The 20424-nt window shown below is 41.6% G+C and overlaps 1 long non-coding RNA gene across 1 annotated transcript; it reads left to right on the top strand.

Moving 5' to 3' along the window:
• The first annotated feature begins 35 nt into the window (after positions 1–35).
• LOC144221388 (uncharacterized) lies at positions 36–10999 on the top strand. Its single transcript, XR_013332065.1, has 3 exons — positions 36–540; positions 8652–8754; positions 10918–10999. It is a non-coding gene; the product is annotated as an uncharacterized LOC144221388 (long non-coding RNA).
• Positions 11000–20424: the final 9425 nt, after the last annotated feature.

The following is a 20424-nucleotide window of genomic DNA, read 5'->3' as shown; positions in this document are numbered from 1 at the left end:
TGCACACTTACACTCAGTCTCTCTGAACGACGGCGTATGGTTGACATCAAGTCTAGCCGTTATTTTACAGCCTAGACTTGCCATCGCCGATGACTGGGGAACGAGGGAAAGAAATTACAAGCCATTTTCAGAGAGATCTGTATGGGTTTTTTTTGGCTTGTTTGTTTTTGTCTTTCTCCAGCGCTTGTGTAGACAGAGCCTGTATCTTTAAATCGCTTCTCCGCGTTGGGAGAGGTGAGCAGCGACCCACGCTGGAGAATTTGACTCGGCTCTTTATTCTTTGGTCTCTCTGCGATGATCTCAACGCGTCTGCGTTTACATCTGTATGTTTATATGGATTTTTCCCTGTACCTCCATCTGCCGGAACAAACCATCCTCTATGCAGCTGAAAAATATGCCTTGATTCTGGACTTTCATAACGGAAGAAACGCTCCTGGTTTCTTACACTTCCTGGGATACATTACACATACCTTCCTCCCAGAGGTTGAGAAGGAAGAGGAACGGTCTGAAAAAGCCTACTTGGTACAAAGGTTGTTACAGGTTGGCCAGTCAATCTGGAATGTGTAATCTTTGAGTCAACACAGGCCCTCCAAATGTATTTCCAGAAGCCTTTAACTGAAATAGTTGCTTTCTATGCCACTTACCTTAACAGTAATAGTGAATACTGTACTGACTAAATTTTAAAATTATGATAAGCATTAATAAGTGTATTTTCCATCTCACAAGTGAATGTTAAGATGTGCAGTATCATTCTCCAGTGTTAGACTATTTATATAAAATCAACTTAAAATGCAGCCTGTTTTACAGTTCATAGCCAAAGTCATTGGTTTTAAATGGGCTTTAATAAACACTAACGACCTTAAATACTGCAAGGGTACGGATTCTGAACATCCTTTGTTAGGCAAGTCAGCAGAGATAGGCTGACCTACCACTTCCCTGGGGTTCAGGACATCTGTAGAATTTGCGTATGGTTATATGGATACAATAAACAAAGACTATGGATTGCTCGGTTTCCCTGCCAGCAATCTGTAACTAGCTTAAAAATAATCACAGCGCAAACTCAAGTACAAATACAGATCAATTAAAGAACAGTCTCTGAGTGTTGGCAGCACCAGGTCTTAAAGATCTGGCACCGTTCTCGTCAGCTTTTGGGAACAAATTCATAATCAAGCAAAGCTGCTCTCAAAAGAAAGCTGAAGGTGAAGGTCACAGGGTAATTGGGGCTACCACATCCAGAGGTCAACATAAAGATCTGGCGTGAACTACAAAGGCTTAAGCTCAACAGAAATGCCTAAAGCTATGCTATGAGATCAACAAAAGGTTTGAGTTGGGGAGTAGTTATGAAAGTATTAAAAGAATCAATGGAAAGTATAGATGAGGTTTGTAAAAATAAACTGAATCATATTTTCCAAGGGTATTAGAAAGGACTAGCGGGCCCCATTCACTGTGGCACTTTGCAAAGCACCTGTGGCAATCTAACAGAGCACCAATGGGACACCCAGAGAGATACTTAAAGCTCTGGAGCATTTATACTTCCGGGAAGAGATTAAAGAAGTTGCCCTGGAAACAATGAATGAGGTTAAAGGTCACAGTTCCGAAGAGGGTCCTAGTAACCAGCTGACAATAGATAATACTTTATAGATACTGATAAAATATAACATGTAATCATCAAGAGAAACTTTGTGATGAAGAAAAAAGTTTAATTAATTGCATGTGGGACAGTGATGTTGCCTTAGAACCTTCATAGGGATATGATTGCCAGAAACTTGCTTTTTCAGTAACAAGTTGTTAGAGGCTGTAAAGAATAAACACTTACCAATGAAAATTATACGAAAGTAAATGTAAATTAATAGGTTTGTGGGGGTGTCTGGGTGACTCACTTGGCTGAACATCCAACTCTCGATTTTCGGTTCAGGTCATGGTCTGGTCCTAGGGTCATGGGACCAGCCCTGCCCCTTCCCCCGCACTGGGCTCCTTGCTGCCTGTGGAGCCTGCTTGGAATTTTCTATCTCCCTCTGCCCCTCTCCACGCTTGCATGCTCTCTCTCTCACTCTCTAAAATAAAGTTAATCAAGAAATTAAAAAAATAATAATAGGTTTGTGAACTAGGCAAACTGGACTTTCAAAAATAACCTTTTTTTTCTAGGTGTTGAAGATGAGGCGTGCCTATGTTCTGTATAAATACTAATAGCAACAAGAATTGATTGACACACAGTAGAAACTTCTTTAACCACTTTGCACTTAACTGGCTCTGTCACCTGTTTTCCACCATCAGCAGGTTTACACATAATAAATTCCGCCTTCTGGGGCACTGCCCACTTGCACTCCCATATCTAAGCAAAGATATCATAAATATCTACTCAGAAACTGTACTTTAAAAAAAAAACTAGTTTTAATGAAATTTTGTCTTTTGTGTAAAGTGTTTTTAAAAATCTTAAGTGTAACAAATACATTAAGGACCCAACATTAATTTTGTCTGTCCAGAACATTGTTTCACAGGCATACAAGGCAGATGAAATAAATATTTGCTTTGGAGCTGTTAAGATGTCAAATATTTGGTAATTTATGTGTGTGCTCTTTATTAAATCCAATGCTTGGCAAAGCATCAATTCAGTTTGTAATACGAGTTTCCCCACACTGTGTTTTATTCTCTAAGTGGTCCAAACTCATAATACACATTTTGCCCACTATCTACCTGAAACCTAAAGTAAAATTTATCTTCTTAAAACTCCATTTAGTAAAAAAAAAAGAAAAAAAAAGGCCCGCATGAAAAAGTATCTAAAATTTTCTAGTCTCCAAAATAGCATTTTTAAAAAATATTTTATTTATTTATTTCTAGGAGAGAGAGAGAGAGACAGTGTGAGCAGGGGAGGGTCAGAGAGAGAGGGAGACACAGACTCCGAAACAGGCTCCAGGCTCTGAGCTGGCAGTCAGCACAGAGCCCGACGCGGGGCTCGGACCCACGAACCGCGAGATCATGACCTAAGCGAAAGTTGATGCTTAACCGACTAAGCCACCCAGGCACCCCCAAAATAGCATTTGAATGTGTTTATCAATCATGATTAGAATACAGAGTCAATATGGCATTGTATTTATGATTTATACTAGAAGAATCCCAACATAAGACATGTTGCTATCACAGTGTTTGGGGTATAATGCAAGCCAAGTGATATCACCCTGAATGTAAGGATTCAGTATATTTAATAACATCTTAGCCAATGTGTCTCAAACTTACTTTTTTCAAAAGGTGAAAAAATGTTTTTACATGTAGATAGAACAAAGGAAAATTTTCCTTAAACAATGCTCATTCTGCTACAGGAAACATTCTTTTATGTGTGTGAACCCTCTATATTGATTTCATGATTCTACTAAAGAGTGACTGGAGTCAGTTGTCTGTAAGTCTCTGTTTCTGCTTGTCTTTCCAGCAAAAGCACTGACTGTTTTCAAGACTGCTGGCCTTTCCAGGATGTTTGTACAGCAAACAGCCTTGAAAGACGGAGAAAGATCTTCCCCCAGAGAAAGGACACGTTTGTTTCTTGCACATTAAAATAAAGAGAGTGGCAGGCAGGCTTAGTGCCAATTATAGATGTCTCAAGGTTCCTAAGCTCAAAGTTGCACTCCTCTGGACCCTCTGAGCGTTACTCTGTGGGAAGTAAGGCTTGAGAAACAAGTGCAGCACTGAGTCTGAACGCCCTCCCTTTCTCTCTTTATGAATGTGTTGAATCACCTTAGATTTGCATCTGATCTGATTCAGATTGCATTTTTCAATGTTTCTCACTTCTTCCATGCCTCTGCATGATACCACTTAATTTTAAATAGTCTACAATTTCTGATTTATGAATCGCTAATTACCATGAACCATCCCAAGAAACGAATCCTCAGGTTTTCTCACTCTTCACGTTTTTGAAGCCTGGAGGTCACAGTCTCCAGGAGGCTTCCCTGATGTAAGAATGGACGCCACGTTCTTTGTATGTGTTCCCGTACCCAACAGCACGGCCTCTGTCACTGCATGGTCCAATCCTCTCGTCACTGCCTGATTACATGGCTTCCTCCTCTACTCAACTGTGAGCTCCCGGGGGCCAAGACCCCACAGCTCATTCGGGGTTGGTATCCCAGACCCCAAAATACTCGATGCCTGCCCAACAAATGGCTTCTAATGCATTTTGTTCACCACACTACATTCGTGCCACCATTGTCCTTCCCCACATGCGTCACTTACCTTTGTTCATTACTCCTTATCTCTTCCTATTCCCACAGGGTGACAATGTCTCAGACACAAAATGTTACTAAAATCTAACCAAAAGTTAATAGGAGGAGAGGTAGGAGGTAGAGTTTTCTACATTTTCATTTTAATGGAACATCTCTTTGTCCTTAAGCTCGGACTGCTCTGTTTTTAGCCCCGGACAGATGTCAATTACAGGGCCTTCCGTTTGGAAACACGGAGCAGACTTGATCTCTGATGTACTAGAGCAAGTCAACAATGACGACGAGTTCCGTTGCAAATCAGTGGCAAAAGATAGACAGATTTTAACTGTTCCTGATGCTTCAGCATGCCAGTTAGGAAATGACCAGCAAAATGCCATTCCTGTAGATTAAGAAAAAAATAACTAGGTATTTATGTGACCATGTGGTTTTTAGGCTGCTCACGTCCCTCTTCATATTTAAGAAAGGGACCAAGTATGCCAGGGGCCGGGCTAGGAGGAGGGGGTTGGTTGCAAGAAACCTTTGAGAGAATGTCTAAGGTAACAGAAATGTTCTACATTATTGCTGCGCGAGTAGTTCCCTGACTCCATTCATTTGTCAAAATCAACAGACTGTATACTTGAAATGGGCAAATTTTATCAAATATAAATTATACCTTAAAAAACTGATTTTTTAAGGGTGCCTGGGTGCTTGGTTGGTTAAGCATGACTTCGGCTCAGGACATGATCTCACAGTTTGTGAGTTCGAGCCCCGCGCCAGGCTCTGTGCTGACAGCTCAGAGCCTGGAGCCTGCTTCAGACTCTGTGTCTCCCTCTCTCTCTGCCCCTTCCCCTCTCGCACTCTGTCTTTTTAAAATGTAAATAAACATTGATTTTTTAAAACTGATTTTTAGAAAGGAGGAAGGACAAACAAATCACGTCAAGAAACAGATCCTGGAGGTGATGTTAATGTAACTCTTTGGAGACAAAACAGGGCAGGGGGTGGGCTTGACATCCGTATTTCTGCCACAGTCATACTATAACTGCTGTTTCAAGAAAATTGTCTGAATGTAATATCTTCACAAGATAAGAAATAACTTCAATTCCTGTCTAGCACCATCGCCAAGCTCATTCTCCCCACCGACGTGTGCAGGTAGAAACAACTACAAAATAATCAAGGGAGAAAAGCCAGCGCTTCCACTGCACAAACTAGAATGCAGACGGCCCGGGAGGGGGGCACATGGATATTTCTTTCCAAGGCAGCCAATGAATGTACATCCTGAGGGTGAATATAGTCCCCTGTCTGGCTGGATTTGTGACCTAAGGTCCTTCAAAGGTTGACCTGGATGAGAAAAACTAGGGCAACTTTTACAAGTGAAGTCACGCGTCTCCATCCATCACAGCAAGGCTCCAGCCAAATAGAAGGAGGAGACAAATGCACGCGGAAGAGTCTGGAAGGGCACTCTGCTTGCATCCTAACTAGGTGCTCAGGGCAGACTGCAGCCAAAGCTTGCGAGCTCCAAGACAGGGCTGGTGAGGCTGAGACTACGGCGGGAACAGAGATGCAGAGGGAAAGCGTTAAGACTTTGCTTTCCCTTAATGTCGATGCGCACTTTGTAACAGTGGGTCTTCCTGTCCATTTCAGAAGCCCTTTTCCTTTCTGCTGTGCATCCTCCTCCCCTTCTGGGCCTTGCCGGATCTCAGCCAGATCTCCAGCCCGGGGCAGTCGGCCCACTTCCCACCCCTGCATCCTCTCCACAACTCAGGCTCTGAATTTCTCTTGTGCTGCTAACGTCTCCTGTTCGGCTGTGGGCCTGCCCTGTCTTCCTAACTGTTTCTGCCCACTACTCCCAACTCTCTACTAACATGATCTAGTCCCTTGCGCTTGAAGAGACACAGTCCCGCAACCAAATGATCGTTTCCCTCGAATTCTGGCTCTTGACTTGCATTTCCCACACGCTGCCGTGCAGGCCATGCTTTTCTCTCCCATCCGCTTTCCTCAGAGGCGGGGTGCACATTGGCTTTCCTAGGCTGTCTCGGGCTGTGGAGGGTCCTTCCCCAAGGACAAGGAACTCTGTGACCCATTGGCCCCTGGAGTGGCTGAGATAGAGAGGCATCGTGTATTTGCACGGCCCATCCTAGGGGAAGGACAGGTTACCCCTGCTCTTCCTCCTTGTGCCCTCTCCCTTTCGAAGGCTCTGTGGCTTCGGGGGCGTGCCGCGCATCCCTGTGTTTCAGGTGCCCAGTCTGACTACCCCAACGGGACTGTGCCAGCTGGGACAGGACTACTTGTTGACTCGATGCCTTGTGTTTTACATAGAATTTTACATAGAAATAGACTGGGATGATGAGTTCTCAAAGGCTTAGAATCGAGTTTTTCTTTATAACTTCCTCACTGCCTGGCACAGACCTGGACAGATAGGGTTGTTGATTGGTCACATGATGCCCTGTGCCTGGGGGGGGAAGGGACGGAGGTGCCCAGTTGCATCCAACCCACGCAGCAGGGTGCCAGATGTAAGGTTTTACACTGTCTTGCAGTTTTCGCTGAAATTCGAAAGCTGAGAGCAATGAAGAGACTCTACATTCTCAAGAGAGGCGCTTGCCAGCTCATCTTTCCAGAACTATTGTCAGGATCTGCAAGGAACAGGGCCAGTCCCTCCCTTTCACCATCCCATAGACCAGGAGCACGATCTGAGGCAAAGGAGGAGTGAGGATCCATTCAGAGCTAGTTTCTGAATGCGGTTCTTGCCTTGACCCCCTCCCATCTCTGTCTCAGAACGAGAGGGGTTTGGATGGAAGTGTTTAGAGAAAAGAAAACAACCCAGTGCCCTAGATTTTAAGATTACGAGATTTTCCCGCAGGGAGTGGCCTGGGCTCAGAGAGTCTGGCAAGACAAAGACTTGTGTTTTCTGTCCCAGACAAAGTAGCTGTCCAGAAAGTAGCCAGGCCACGGCTCTCTCGAGGTGACACTGGCCTTGATGACGGCCTGCTGGTCACACCGAGGTGACTGTCACCTAGGGCCTCTGGCAGATGAAGCTTCCAAGACAGACTGGAGGGCGTGGAACTGAACTGGACAGTGTCTAGCAGGAGAGTGGGGATAGAAGGCTTCAGGGAACTCACAAAAGTGCCCCAGGAGAGGAAAAAGCCAGAATTTGGGCTTCCGTCATCCAGATAGCACCACCACCATCTAAACTCTTCCATATGCCACAGCTTTTTTTTTTTTTTCTGCTGTTCATCAGGAGAGTGGCCAGAGAATGAAGACCACACAACCCCCCCCACCTCCTCCCTGCAGCTGTCTGGGTCTGAGGCCAGCCTGAAGGGTCTGGGGGGTAGAAGAGTCCACCCAAATGCATGATGTGCTTCCTTTGATGTGCATTTTCTTGTTTTGTGGGAGGGTCCCCTCCCTAAGGAAAAAAAAAAAAAAAAAAGAACATCTCAAGGCAACCTTGCTATTCATGTGTGTGATGACATCCCTCACGACCTGGTAACATGAGACCACTTTAATCAGACTTCATGTTTGTGTGTTACCATATATGGGAGACAGAGGAGTAAAAAATATACAAAAACCCCAAAAAACAAAAACATGCCACGTGGTGTTCAGGGCTCAGTTCTTCAGGTACAAACCCAACTCAGTGATGCCGGATGGAATAAAGTTGCTTCCTGGAGGGAAAAGCCTCGGTGTCACAACTCTCTGTGTGAGAATCCTGCTAGTTTGTCCACATACCAAGCAGACTGTTGCCAGGGGTGTATATTCTCCTTACATCTATGTAGACTGTATGGAGAATAGAAAGAGAGGCAAAACTGAGGAAGAGAAAGAATGGGAAATTGAAATAGGTAAGAAGGAGAGAGTTTGTCTCACGATTGTGGGTTCAGCTAATGGATTGCGTGTTACAGTGTATTATAGTGAGACTTTTCAAAAGATCATGGTAGGGCCCTTCACTGTCATGAATCCGAAGAGGGAAGCAAAACTAGCAATCCCTTCGGCATTGTTTGGCACCTGTTGAGCCGTTATGGAGGCAGGGTGCGCCCAGAGCAGGGAGGTGTCACCACAACCTCCTTTCCCAGGACCTTGCAGCGTCCAGCCGCCATAGCTTTGAACTGTGTCTATGAGCATCTGTGCTTTATCTCTATGTATTTTGTTCATCTGTTAGCAAGATGTGTCCTGAGGTATCAGAAAAGCCCAAGGGAGATTATGTTTTGAGCCTGGGAGCACTCAAGGAATTTTCCATGTAAGTTAATGGCAATTGCTTCTTCCCTTTATGGCTATTTTGGCTGATGAAAGATTTCATGGGAATGTTCTACTTTTGGATAGTTGGGGGAGAGGCAGGGGTAGGGTGACCTGTCCTTCCCAGCTGCTTTAACATGGTTGTAACTGAAGATGGGTAGGATCTAACTGTAATCTTTACCGAAGTCTGTTATGACTTTGGGCACCTGGTTTTGCAATTTTTCACCATAAAACCACATTGGTTAGGCAGGAAGCTCGTCATGAGCGACAGAGGGATGGACCTCAGACATCCTGATGGACAGCCCCAGCCCAGGACCGCCGCGGGACCGCCCCACATACCCATCTAGCAGTGAGTCTATGGTCACAACATCCCGGCCCAGAAAGAGCTAAGTCTGACGTGTTTGTTGCCCTTGTGAAGATCTGACCTATGTCCCTAGAATAGAAATAATGTTGTGATTCCTACCCCATGCAGGCACTAACCGTAACTCTAATAAACACAAGAGTCAAATGAAGAGAGGATAATAACGCCTAACACAAAACACCGGATGAGCACGTAAATCTCCTATGTGGAAAATGGTTTTGTCTTCCTCATGGATGACAGATGTGCACTTTTTACGTGTTAGCTTTAAAAACAAAACAGCCAGTTATTTTGATCAGAATCATTATTTCAGAAGATAAACGATTTAGTAGGGCATCTCCAGACTATCTCACCATGAGTGGTTAGGTTATCTAAATGTATTTGGCTTCAGATGAGATAAAGGCAGGCATCACATGCATCAGGGAAGAAAGAAATGACACTACTAAAGAACACTATATATATATATGTAGTACTATTATGTATAGTATATGTTATTATATTACATGTAACTAAGATCAATTGGGAAGAAGTTACGTAAAGAAAAGTTTTTGTTCCAAAGGAAGTGAGCTTGCATCCAGCAACTAACTTTAACAGTGCAATAGCTTGGAGACATTGGAGACTGCTATTCAAAGCCAGACGGTTACCTGGTGGTAATATTGTAGAACGGGTTACACAGTGAGGAAGGGAGTCAACTAAATCATCTTCAATGACCCTGCAATTTGTCACTGGACTAAATATCTCAAGTCTTACTTTTCTCATAGACAACAAAGTATAATACAGTAGAACTATCTTCAGACGTATAGTTTGAACTAAATGTTCGTATTCTTGAAAAATTTCAACCCTGTCTTAAATTTGAGTGAATAAAAAGCTCTTGAGGTACAAATGAGAAATGTTTCTCTAAGAAGGCAAGTGATAGTTGGGGCATCTGGGGTGGCTCTGTCAGTTAAGCATCTGACTCCTGATTTCGGCTCAGATCATGATCTCTCAGTTGGGACATTGAGTTCCCCAGTGAGCTCTGAGCTAGGGATAGAGCCTGCATAAGATTCTCTCTCTCTTTTACTCTGCCCCTCCCCCACTCATGCGAGCTCTCTCTTTCTCTCTCTTTCAAAAAAAAGGGCAAGTAATAGTTAATTTTATCATTTACTTGACATAAAATGAATTTATCATTATGTCATCTCGGTATCTTGGTCTTGTTCAAGGGTCATTGCCTTATAATCACAATTTGGCCTATAAGTGGCCCAAATAACCTTTACTGAAAGCTCATCATCCTACTTTAGGAGCCACACATACTTTTCTAAAACTATAAAGATACAATTAAATATGAACAATCAATGAGCTCCTTGAATCTTCTCCTTGAATTGTTTCTTTAAAAATGTTTATTTTATTTTGAGAGAGACAGTGAGAGAGAAAGAGAGAGAGAGCACAAGCAGGAAGGGGGCAGAGAGAGAGGAAGAAAGAGAATCTATCAATGTGGAGCGCGACACGAGGCTCAATCCCGGGAATCGTGAGATCTGAGCCAAAATCGAGAGCTGGATCCTTAACCAACTGAGCCCCCCTGAAATCTTAACTAAATTTCCCCTGAAATCTTAACTAAATTTCCCCTGAAATCTTAACTACATAATAAAAACCATCACGTTGTGACAGGATGATGATGCCATCTAGAGTGATGCATGCATGTATCACGTAGTGTAGAGCTTTTGAAATATTATATTAGTGACACTATGGCTGTTGTTCAAATGGATTTTTAATTAAAACCAAGAGGGAAAATAAGGATGTTGGGTGGAAGAAATAATCAATTAATAATGAGATTTGTTGTAGAAACATGATAAACCCTCACTTCATGCTTGAATTGGATTCAAAACATTAACAAGCATTTATAATCAGTCTTGATGCCTGTTAAACCTCTCCACGTAGAATAAAAGAGGTTAGAAAACCTAGTAACATTTATCATTTATAATAGGAGATACAAATGGAGGTAACTGAGTTCAGAAAGCAGTTGTAAAAAGGCCAAAATTCTAGCTACTGATATGTGAACAGCTCCGTCTTCTTTTTTCCTATATCTCTGATTAGTTGGGTGTTACAATGAACATAGACATTATGTACCCGAGTCTAATATTACTAAATGTGACTCTTTATTTCTCTCACAAAACAAAGACAAAACCAAAAACACCCATGAGATTATGACGTCAGACGAAATCAAGAGCAGGACGCTCAACCAACCAAGCCACCCAGACATCTGACTGATTGTGAGTCTTGTAGAAGAGTTTTTTTTTCTAGCTTTCTCTAACTTATACAAGTTGTACAGTAGAGACATTGAATGCTTATTTCACACCTAGGATTGGTCCTCCTCCATTTACTAGTCTCCTTTGCAGCTGGTTGGTATCGTGTAACTGGTCTGGCCAATGGGATATGGGAGGAAGTGAGCNTTATTATAGATTCTTAGAGAAGTATCCTCTGATTGAGAATGTGAACGTGATTCCCTAAAACCCTTAATTTAAAAGTGAGGTATATTTTATGGTCAGTCTAGAAAATTCTTTCCGCAGCTGAGGGTCCTGCACCTCCCTTTTAAAATTAAAAAAAAAATTTTATTATTATCTGACCAGAGGAGGGTCAGAGAGAGAGGGAGACACAGAATCTGAAACAGGCTCCAGGCTCTGAGCTGGCTGTCAGCACAGAGCCCAACACAGGGCTTGAACCCACAAACCGTGAGATCATGAACTGAGCCGAAGTCAGACACTTAACCAACTGAGCCACCCAGGTACCCCATGTCCTGCACCTCCTATTGCCTAATATGGAATCTCAGTCAAGTTCATGGATATAAACACTTCATCATTCAAATGAACTCTCTTTAATTCCTCCAGCCATAGGACATAACACACTCAGAAGAGTGAAATTCTCTTTCTGTGTATCATCACACCTCTACCCATATTTGTTTTCCCCTAAGGGTCCTTGACTATCATGCTGCATAATGGAAGGTTTCCTGTCTAGGTGATTAGGCTGCCCCAGCTACTCCAAAGGTTGCCTAGGGATAAGATGGAAATGCTTTTTTCTCTTCTTTTTCATCTTTAGGGCTCAGAAGGATTTACAGACTTTGAAGTAGAGTCAAGGGAAAGAATTTCAGGGAACTTTGTGTCCCTTACTAGGGCTCCCATTGTCTATGTGCATAAGCCATGTAAATCTCACCATTGCCAACAGTTCAACCGCATCCAAATGACCTTCTCCATCCTTAATGGGGACATCTTTCACTTCTTCCGCTTTTTGGGGGGTGTTTCACAACCAAGACCAATTGTGTTTGCCCATACTGGGCACTGGCTAGGGAGCGTTAGTGGGAAAAAACATCACAATATCACATTACAAGGGAGCTTTACTGGGGACATGTATAAGCATATGCTCAGTCTCACGAAACACTCTTCAAGCTGTGGAGAAGATCCAGGGACCTGGACACACCACGAGTCGTAAGAACCTGACAATAAGATCTGGGAAACCTCTATATAGTCCCTTAATAAAATACCCTTCACACCCTTCAAATTTAGCTGAATACCTCCACTGAGAGAGCACTATTTAATCAGGGCTGTCTAAATTAGAGGAATGTTAACAGATTTTTTAAAAAAAGGCATTATCAATAACCATAACCTGGACAATAGGCTACATGACGACTGCTGTGGGCTGATGCATATCATCACTCCTCCCTTAACCTCATGGTGGCCCATTTTGTATCAGGTAGTTTTACCTTTAGTCGATGTTCATCCTGTCCCACACCTAAATGGTGTGGCCATTATTTTACACTTGGCACCCACTTGGATGTTTGGAGAAGAAGCCTTTTCAGTTGTTAAAAGATATCAAATATCACCACCATTTAGAATGTACATTCTTTTATGAAACCAAAATCTGTAATTTAACCCATCGGTTTTAGTTCTCTCTCTTGTAGCCATGCAAAGCCAATTTGATTCTCCAGTCCTCACTCTGCCCACAAAGCATCCACTTAAATATTTGAGAAGAGCTGTTTGAGAAATCACTGTCAAGCTTGAAATAGGGCTTTGGACAATCTGGGGACTTCCAAGATACCATTACAGTTTCATTAAGGAATTGATGTAAAAAGAAAAAGCAACTCTAGAGAGGGGGAAGGAAATATCAATGTATATGTATTTATTCACCCTCTAAATTGGGAAGAAATTTCTTATGTTAAGTCACACTGGAGAAAACTAAAAGAGTTTAGAAATGTTGACGACATTAAGGTTTACAACTTCAATAGACAAAATGATGAATAATAACAAAGTCAAAGAAACTAAAAAAGCAAAGTTGACAGATATGCTAAAGGATCAGCAAGTCAGTAAGGAAAACACTAAGGATAATTAGTTGGCGAAATTAAGTAAGTAAAAAAATTCATAAATGTGGAAATATAAGTGATTAATAGACTTGGAAAACTGTTGAATCTCACTAATAATCAAGGAAATGCAGATTAAAAAAACAAGACATAAATTTTCTCTTTCTAATAGAAAATATTTTTTAAGTAATGCCAAACACTAGAGAAAGATTGATAAATTGTGAATTCTTAGCCATTTACCAGCAGGAGAAAAATACTGAAAAACCATTTGGCATATGTATGAAGAGATTTTATGCAAGTAGACATTATGTTGATGAAATGAATTGGTAAAAGGCTTCTGCACACAAATGTGTATCCCAATGATTATTTATAACAGTGAAAATTTAGAAGCAATCTAAATCTTGATCAGCAAGTGAGTGGCTGTGATATATCTCCACAATGAAACAGTATGTTTTTATGAAACGGTATTTATGAAGACTTTAAAAACATAGAGCAAACACTTGCTCTTAAAATGGCAAAAACATGCAAAAATGAGAAAATAAGGTAAAATGGAAGAGCGTCTTAAAAGATTGTGCATGGAAAACAGTCTGGAAGGATCTATATAAAAGTTATGTTAATAGGGCTTGTCTTTGGATGGTGGGAATATGGATAACACCCCCCTGCCCACTGCCTCTGGTGATGTTGTTCAAATAAAAGCTTATTTTGGGGGGCGCCTGGGTGTCTCAGTTGGTTAAGCCTCCGACTTTGGCTCAGGTCATGATCTCACAGTCTGGGTTTGAGCCCTATGTCAGGCTCTGTGCTGCCAGCTCAGAGCCTGGAGCCTGCTTTGGATTCTGTGTCTCCCTGTCTCTCTGCCCCTCCCCTGATCGCTCTCTGTCTCTCAAAATAAAATAAAGACATAAAAAAATTGAAAAAAAAATTTAAAAGCTTATTTTTTAAAAATATGGATGTAAAAACCATTAAAGCCCCTCCTCCATTGATGCTTCTTTCCTCTTCTATATGAATAGCTCCAGTTCTTTTAGCTCCTCTTCCTATGAGTTGGTTCTGGGACCCAGCTGATCCTTCTGCATGAGTGACAGAAACTGAATGAAATACTTCATGTTTGAGATCATGAGGGACAAATCTTGCATCTCTGTCATTCTGGACGTTGTTGATATCAGTGAACTTCATTGCTTGTTTGAAGACATTTCTGGTATTGATTTGTATGAATAAAGCTCTCTAAGTGAATGGATCTGAACAGTTAATTTTTTTCTCTGCAACTCACCTGAGTAATATAACCTCGTGCACATTAATGGTAGTGGGTCACTCAAGGTTAGAGATGGGGTCAGGGAAGGGAGTGGGTCCATCAGAAGATTAGGATGAGAAGGAATGGAGGGCAGGTGTGCATACTTATGAGATGCTGGGGTGAAAGATGTCGAGACCTTGCCAAATTCCCTTGTTCCTTTCTCCCTAACACACAGAGTTGCCAGCCCTTCCTTAAAGTTAGATGATCTTGTAATTGACTATGCAAATATCTCCCAAAGAGCATCCTTCATGGTGCTTCTCCTTCTGGTTAGGTGATATGGATTGAGTTGGATTTTGGGAGCCCAGAATATTGGAAGCCACGTACTGAAGATGACAGAACGCTGTCAGCCTGAATTCCTGAAGTATCTTATGGAAGAGGGCCACTCTGTCACATCTGCTCACCTTCCCAGCACTGCTACATAAGCAATGAATAGTCTCTGCTTGTGTGTTAATAATTTCATAATTTGAGATCTACTTATTAGAACAGTTGGCCAACATTAACTAATATAACATCCAATGATGTCCTCCAGGTGACCTTCATATTTCCTTATTTTTTTTCCCCTCGTCTCATCTGCTCCAAAGGAGAGAATTTGCCCTAAGCATCCTCAAATGCTTCAGACAAGACATAAGAAGCCATGCTATATGTGTGCTATACATATTAAAGACTATGATATAAGACTTCATATTTAATATATTATTAAAGTTCAACCTGTTGAAGGTGTCTTATCATTTTGCTTTTCAAACATCTCTCTCACCTTAATTATATCATTAATTTCTAGCCTTCTTCACCTTTAGTAAACATCCCATCTATATTATCAAGAAAGTCCATTACTAAAAATTATAAACTGGTTACATTAGGTAGAAGTTAAGCAGTTTATTAAGCATATAATTTAGAATATGGCAGTATAGTTACTTTCAAGCATTCTACCGTGAGAAAATGCTATTGCTTTTATCAATTAGCTTTTGCTGTATCACAAGCCATGCCAAAACTTAGCAGCATAAAACAAAACACTTATTATTTCCCACTGTTCTACATCCTGGCTGGACAGGGCTTTCTGTCTGGTCCATTTTTGCAACAAGTTGAAAAGGAGACTCCAGGATGTCCTCACTTACAATTTGGGACCTCACCCAAAATGGTGGAAAATCTAGAAGGCTGGAACCTTTCCCTCCCTCAGGAGGCTTGTTCCTCAGGTTTGTTCTCATGGGAGAGAAGGTTCTCAGGATTAAAAGAAATGGAAAGCTCCATAGAATCAGTGTAGGAGGCCCAGCCCATGGACCTGTCCACAGAGAAAAATCATGGCAGCCACTTTGCCAACAATAACCACAGTGCTCTTATCTGTTCGTTGATATGTATTTGCTGTTACAACTACACCCCAAAGTGCAGAGCTGTAACACGTACAAGAAGTACAGATACAATATAAGACTTAAGTAATAAAGTTATAGGTCTTAAAGGACTATCTACACCAGCATCCCTGGGCTAATGGAAACTACTCCAGGTGAGCACAAAGCTTATGTTTGAGCTTGTTATTAGGCGGAGGAGGAAGGGACAAAGTTCCTGATGAAGCCCAGCTTCACAAATTCAAACCTATTTGAGAGTAGGCAGCATCCTATAGTAGCATGTCATGTCTTAAGTCTTTCCTTCCCATTTTCCTGACTTTCCCTCCTGTTTGCCTTCCCTGATCCTCTCTCCTTGGGCTCATCTTCCATGGTAGCAATGTAGGAAATTCACAAGAGAAGGCAGTGAGAGAAACAGAGAAGGAGACTGTGAAGAAGATAAAGCAACATGGAGAGGTAATAGACACGGAGTCCTGGAGAAAATCCACATAGGAAACTAATTTTCACCTGAAGCTAAAGCTTGCTGTAGGGTATTTATCTGTTCATGCTGTTCCATCCCGCCTAAATGCTTTTCCTGCAGACCTTAGCCTGGCTTTGTTTTGCATGTCACCCAGCCAGACCTGTGTTCTGACATCACCTTGTCCCAGAGGACTTCCCTGGCCTCTCCTCCCTCCAGGCTCTTCTCACACTTTAGTCTCTTCTGCTGAGGTTTCTTTTCTTCCTGGCCATATTCAGTCTCTGAATTCATTCACGTGTTCACTTGTTTATTTTGTGACTCACGCACTAGACCCTGCATGTAGGTTACGGTCTTGAGCTGGAAAACCTAGGTTTCCAATCTTGGATCCCTTTCTTCCTTCTATCTAACTTGTTCTCAGTTTCTTCAACTGAAAAAGCAGTAATGCTCATTCTAATGTGTTGGGAGTTTGAAATGTGTCATTGCACATAGTGCCTGGCATGTGGCCAAACCTCAGTAACTCTTAGTAATTGTTGACTCATTCCTTGCTGTGTCTTTAGCACCTCGAAGAGTATTTGCCACACAGCAAGATGCTCAGTCAATATTTTAAAAATAAATGATAGCTAAATATTAAATAAATATAATGATAATCACAATGAACTCTTATATAGTGCTATCTTTGCTAGGTATCATACTGTGCAGCAAAACTATGAAAAAGCAATTCTTCTTCTTCTTCCTTGTTTACATCTGAGGAATCTGAGCCTTCAGTGAACTATCCAAGGTCATAAACCTGGTGTATAGCAAAGCCAGGGCACAAACACAGGGTTCATGTGATGCCAAATGCCTATCCCTTACCAATTTTTAATGCATCTTCTTAATTTCCTGCATTTTAATGAAGAATACATTACAGCTGTTTTATCATAATTCTTGAAAGAATATAATTCAAAAATACCTTCTTGATATGTCCCATTCTTTGTTAATCACAAACATTTTTTTTTTGGTCTGACATTTTAACCTGACCTTCGAAGAAAGCAAGACAGAATTAATAGACCCAGAAGCAGAAGCTGATTTCTTTGGGAGTACATTCTGGTCTAGTACAGCCCTTTATTCTTAGATAGAGCTTCCTGACCAGTGTTGCCCCATGTCTCCATTTCACTGTCGACAGAAGCTGGGTTAATGTGGTGTTAGCTGTGGTTACTCACATTTCACAGTAGCGAAATAGGCAGTCTTTTAGAGGCAACAAGTGAATCTGTTCATTATTCCTTCCCTAGGATAAAGACCAAAATCTTCAAATTTCTACACTGTTGTACTCTTTGTTGTCATTCTCTGCCTGGTTCTGGTCAAGTTACAACAGCTAAAACAAAACTGGGAATACCTGAACAAAAAGAAGTATAGGGAAAAATTTCAAAGACACATGAATGAGACACCAGTGGGGGAGCTAAACCAATGTTATTTGAAATATTTCTGGATTTCCCCCCCATCAGTGAACACTTGCTAAACGCAAGGATAATTTACAAGTTCTCTTGGCACAGTGAGTAAAATGTTCAATTGGTAGGGTTGTGGCTGGCAGAAAAAGGAGATGCGAGGTGTTCTTTTTGCATTGCCAGTATGTGAAGATAGTCTGAGCAAGTTACATGCTCAGGAAAGCCAAATAGCAATGCTTGAGCACCACTGAGCACAGCCCACACTCAGACCTTCACAGAAAAAGGTGTATAATGACATGGAGGGTGGCCTTTGCCATAAAGTGATACCTTTAAAAATCATAGCATTCTGGAATATGGTGTCAGAATTTGTAAAGAATTGCTGTAGTCTTCAAAGACATTAATATTTCCTTAAAAATCACCAAAGATCCTCTACTACTAACAAAATGGTTTGAGTCTTGGGTAGGGAATTCATGACCTAGAGTTGAGATTGACCCAGTCCTATTTTATTAACCTACAATAAAAAGGCAGAATTTTAGCAGTAGTCTTCATGTATTCATTCTTAACACAGGATTACAGTACTGCCCATCATTGATATTTATTGGAATATGTTGACTGAGGGTGAGTAGATAATATTGTTGCTATTGGTATGGTGTCCAGAAAATAATTTTCAGAGATAAAGCATGATCTGTAGAGCTGTCTTAATAGTTGATATGATGATGATGATGATGATGATGATGATGATGATGATGGTTTTACTGTGTATTATTTGCCCATTATAGGGGAAGTGATTCTTATTCCTGGTTTTGGCCAAGTGATAAGTGATTTCTCTCTATGCAAAGATTAAAAGGAGAAGCATGGCTACTAGAGCCCTTGGAGATCTCTCTGTATACAGAGGTACAACCACGAATCAGGCCACTATCCAAGTTGTACATGGACTCACACACATGGATGCATCCACACACACGTGAGCACATGGATACACACACACATCCACTTGTGAACACACACATACCATATACATCTTTTAATGCATACTCTTTTAGAATCAAATAATCTGCCAGGAGTTGGTAAAATAAATATTGTTTCTCTCATTTGGTTATTGTAAGTGGTTTACACAGTAAGACTAATCACTTAGTAAGATTAAGTGAGATTCAGTCGAGAATAAACAGTAGAGGGGCACCTGGGTGGCTCAGTCAGTTAAGTGTCCAACTTCAGTTCTGGTCATGATCTCACAGTTTCGTGAGTTTGAGCCCCGCGTTGGGCTCTGTGCTGACAGCTCAGAGACTGGAGCCTGCTTCGGACTCTGTGTCTCCCTCTCTCTCTGCCCCTCCCCCACTCGTGCTCTGTCTCTCAGAAATAAAATAAATGTTAAAAATTTTAAAAAAAGAATAAAAACTAATAAATACTAGAAAAATAACCATGCTGCCCCCATACATTTTTTTCTTTAATAGCATATATATTTTTTTAAATGCAGTGATCACTTTACCAGGTCAGGACAAAATGCTAAGTAGGTAACAATGAACTTTGTCATGAAATCCGATTACTAACACCGAGTAGGATGAATTTTTTCTTATAAAAACCAACTCATCTTTTTTAAGCAGTCAATTTGGAAGATATCTCTATATGATTACTAAGACTTCGTTATTATTCCCCGTATTTACATTTTGTGTGCTCTCTTTCCTTTAGGAAAGTGTGAAGACTGTAATTCTAAGAAATCAGCCACTTATTCTTGCACTTCATCATAGGGAAGCATAACCTCCTGTGAACTTGTCCTCACAATCGTTGCAAAGCCATTCGGAGTGGTCCCTGATGAAGAGGTTAGATTAGTTACCAACTCCCCGCCTTCGCTCCAGGGTGTGCCTTTGGGTAAAAATGTAGCTACTTTTCCTTCAGAGGGCCATAAACTAAATGACCTCTAGCAGGTCATGGAAGTAAAAGGTCAGGAGAAGAAAAATGGCCTATTGTAAACGGCCCTGCTTTCACAATTCTAGAAGCCTTGCTTCCATTTTTAAAGCTTGACATTTCGTTCTCATTTACATATTAAGAATATTGTTGCTCCTCCAGGAAAAATCCCAGGCATTTCAAAATCACTGGTCAGGGGGGTGCGTGAGATAGAAAGTGAAGGGGAGAGAGAGAGAGTAATTTAAAATAGCGCAATGATAAAGTGGATGAGAACCCCAGATTAGGAGCCGTATGCTGCCTGTGAAAGGTGGATTGGAGGGACGTGGGAAATCACTCATGAGGCCACTGAGTCGGAGGTAGACATTGGTTTTGTTGAGATATCACGGATGTGTGTAGCTACGTATTGAAAACCCACAGCCACTCTTTTTAGGCAGATTGGCACACACAACAGCACACCAGAACTCGAAAAGGCCTGTTTTTCTTCCTTTCACTTTCTTTCTCTTTCTTGTCCCCTCCCTCCCTCCCTCCCTCCCTTCCTTCCTTCTCTTTCCCTTCCTTCCTTCCTTCCTTCCTTCCTTCCTTTCTTCCTTCCTTCCTTCCTTCCTTCCTTTCTTCCTTTCTTTCTCCCTCTCTCTCCCTCCCTTTCTCCCAGCTTTACCCCCTTCCCTTCTTCCTTCTTTACATCCTTCCTTCCATCCTTTTTTCCTTCCTTAATGGCCTTCACTAGCTTTCTCAATGTAAATAGTAAAGCACTCAAAGTTTATTAATATTACATCAGTCTTGACTTCCCCCTAACTACTAGGTTTGCATCTTTATCTTAGTTTTTTTTTTTTTAATATTTTTATTTATTTCTAGGAGAGAGAGAGAGAGACAGCGTGAGCAGGGGAGGGTCAGAGAGAGAGGGAGTGACAGACTCTGAAATAGGCTCCAGGCTCTGA

This window comes from Crocuta crocuta, unplaced genomic scaffold (assembly GCF_008692635.1).
Source record: "Crocuta crocuta isolate KB4526 unplaced genomic scaffold, BGI_CrCroc_1.0 scaffold20, whole genome shotgun sequence".
In the NCBI taxonomy this organism is placed as follows: Eukaryota; Metazoa; Chordata; class Mammalia; order Carnivora; family Hyaenidae; genus Crocuta; species Crocuta crocuta.
Note: the sequence above shows the minus strand (reverse complement) of the source record. Positions and strands in the feature narration are given on the sequence as shown.